Genomic DNA, 3,735 nt, shown 5'->3' on the forward strand with positions numbered 1-3,735 from the left:
GATTCATCTTCCTCACCTTCTCTGTCTCATAGGCCGACCACCATTGGAGTACCTTTCCTCCATTTTTATCAAGTTTTGAGCTTGATTTCCCTAAGCTTTCTACCCCAAAACCCTAAGTCACCTTCACTAAAAATTATCCCCACACCATAAGGAAGCTCTAGGCAGCCACAAGGAGTAGAAATTTTAGAGTTTTTCCAAGTTCAAGAAGTGATCAACATAAGGTTGGTGCCTTTTCTCCCTTTCTTCTTCTTTTAATCATTGAATTTGACTTGAGATAAGTAGAAATTGTAAGAAAAAAAAAGAAATTCATGAACATATGGGGTCACTAATTTTCGATAGCCCTAGGAAGTGAGTGAAATTGATGGTTTTGATGGTTTTGATTTGGTTAGTGAAGTTGATTAATGAAGTTTAATGTATTAGAAATTGAATTGCATGGAAGTATGCTTGACATTGAAATTTTGAGTTAGGGCTTGACCTAACTATTAGGGCTTTTGTGAAATTGCTTGCAATTGACATTATTGAGACTGATTGTGGCTTATTAGAAGTGCCATGTATGCCAAATTATAGTTTGGGAGTTGGAGGAAATGAATTGGGAGTGTACATTTTCTATGCAGGTTGTGGGACTCTTTGAGTCCAGTGTTGTTGTTGAGTATCAACTTGAATTCTGTTGCTTCAATTGGTATAAGGCCAATTGGAGATGAAATTAGGGTTAAAATACTCCATTTTCTATGAAGAAACCATGCCTAAATTCTGTCCACAAATTAACCTAAATCCTGCTTGAATCCCACTATCCATACACTGAACCCAGAAAAAATGATCAAATGAACAGTAGCCATAACTCCCTCTGGAAAGGTCTAAATGACCTGATTTTTATACTATTGGAAAGCTTAGACATAGGAGTACAACTTCCATGAAGAACACAGAACCTAGAAATGCCTCTAACCAAACCAAATTGCTAGCATAAGTTAGGTCGCAAAACTGTCCAGAACCAAACTGTCCAGAATTTTCTGGACATAGGCCTATCCACCCAGTTTTGGCAAAAAGGCCATAACTTGGTCTAAAAAAATCCAAATGTAGTGAAACTAGTGGAAAAATTTTGACTAAAACCCATAAACCAAGGAAACTAGGTCAATTGGCTAGGTTAAATTAGTATACAAATTCTGGAATTGCCTAAGTGACCACTTGACCCTAGATCAGTCTTTTAGTCATATCTCCCATTAGGAAACTTCAATTGGGATGAGCCAAACTGTTATAGAAACCTAAGAAATAGGGATCCAACTTTGTTTTAGAAATTGTCCTCAAATTATGAATTTAAGAATCCTAAAAGTTGAGTCAAAGCCACTAACCTGAACTGGAATCCTATTGGCACATGGTATATGAGTCCAGGCCAGTTAATTAGCTATAAATAATTCTACAAAACTTAAAAAATTGTGATTTAAAATTTTGAGTGATCATAAGACATAGGATAACAACTCCTATGAAGAACATTAGGCGTAAAAGTGACTGTAACATATCCAATTAATTAGACAAAAATAAACTCCAGAATATGCCTAATTCTAGACTCAGAAAGAGACTAGGAACCAGTTGTGGTTATTTGACTATAACTTAAGTTTTAAAACTCCAAATGACATGACTCAAAAAGGAAAAAAAAAAGGCAAGACATAGAGGGACAACTTCCATGAAGGAAGTGTAGTCAAACAGTGGCCATATCTTGGTCAATTTTCTAGGTAAAAATATGACACCAAATCTGGACCTAAAGAAAGGTTCAAGAAATTGTTTAATTCCTAATATGCAAATTACTTACTTGAATTACCAAATGCATAAATTACATGGAAATATATGTGGGACCTACTTCCCAGTACAAACGGATATAAATTTTATATAAAGTAATTAATAATATTAATTTTCCCAAGTATACCTAGAATCGTATATATAGCTTGGATACCACGTAGGGACTACCGATTGCACTACTGCTTACATGAATAGTCATTGACAGACAACAAATGTCTAAGATGGTTGTTCTACTGGCTTTATGACTGCCCGTTGGTTGTAGTGCCTATTATCATTTTTGGCTTTATGCCTGCCCGCTGGCCTTGTGCCTGACATGACCGATGTATACTTGATAGACATACGGATATCAAACTAGTATACTTTCGGATATCCAGCCTTTATAATCTGTTGTAGGTTACTTGAATATTGATATGAGTTTGATTAGACAGAATATGAGAGGAATGAATATAAAAGACCCCGATAAATTTAATTATCTCCAAAGATCAATAAACATGTAAAACACCATAATGTTATAAATCATACATAGATTAATTATGTTAGATTATTTTGTTATTTTTATTTTAAATTATGCACCACTAAGCAATTCACTTAGCTCGTTGATTTTCCATCACGTAGGTACTGGAGACCACCAGCAGTCGCAGCAGTAGTGCTCTGATAGAGTATTGACCAGATTTGCCACAGTCTGAGAGTCACTTCTGTGTTTTATTTTGGTAAGGCCCATGTAATTAGATTTTATATTTTGTTTACTGTACATAAGTGAATGTTGTATATTATTTTGGATTGTAAATAAATTGTAAATTATTGTGTAAATAAATTTTTATATGAATGAAATATATATATGATTCCCTTGAGATTGGATGAGTAAAGATGACATGAGATGATATATGAAAATGTGAAATAGATATAAATGATTTTAACATGTGAATAGAGAAACCCGCCATATGCGAATAAAACAGAGAAGACTTTGTCCGAGTTTCCAGTAAAATAAAATGTGATATAAAAAAAAAAATCTCCACACATGATAACCTGAATAAATGAAATTTAAAATTTACAATGGACATGACAAGATAAGATAGGGTGCTCCGGCACCGAATGTAGTACGCTTTGCTTGGCTATACTATAGACGGGCAAGGGGCGTCACAAATAGTGATCAAAATAATTTGTTATTATTAACAATATTGAGGATCAATTTCATCTTATTTACTCTTTTTTCTCTTTAGATTTGTCAATTAATCAAAATATGCAAAGTCTTAGCTTAATGGTAGAATTTATCTATAAAGTAAACAATATTAAAATTTATATTTGAACAATATATTATTTACTTATAAAATTGAATGTTCTTTTGTCCGATCTAAATTCAATTTGATATTAATCTCTCTCTTTCTCTCTCTCTCTTATGAAGTAAACACTATTAAAATTTAAATTTGAACAATATATTATTTACTTATAAAATTGAATGTTCTTTTGTCTAATCTAAATTCATTTTGATATTAATGTTGCCTCTCTCTCTCTCTCTCTCTCTCTCTCTCTCTCTCTCTCATTATCCATAACTTTTTCAACATGCATAATCCCTATCCTGTAACGTCCCAAAATTTTTTGCATTTTAATGTAATTGAATGTATTAAAAATTATGGAAATTTAATTGAATTTTTTCATAATTTAATTCTTGAGTTTTGAATTTTTAATTATTCTATTTCAAGAATTTATTTTAAATTATTTAAAGACCACATGACATATTTTAAATGTTTTTTTATGTTCTAAATATTAATTTTTTTAGATTTTTAGAGATTTATTTAATGTCTCGGGTTCTAGAGCAAAAAGGCTTATAAAGAGTATTTAGAGTCGAGTTATTTGAATCGAGCTGAACTTAAGTCAAATCGTCTCTCCTTTTCTTTTTCTTCTTCTTCTTCTTCCCTAATCTCCCTCATCCCTCGATGTCTTCCT

This window comes from Hevea brasiliensis, chromosome 2 (assembly GCF_030052815.1).
Source record: "Hevea brasiliensis isolate MT/VB/25A 57/8 chromosome 2, ASM3005281v1, whole genome shotgun sequence".
Taxonomy (NCBI): domain Eukaryota; kingdom Viridiplantae; phylum Streptophyta; class Magnoliopsida; order Malpighiales; family Euphorbiaceae; genus Hevea; species Hevea brasiliensis.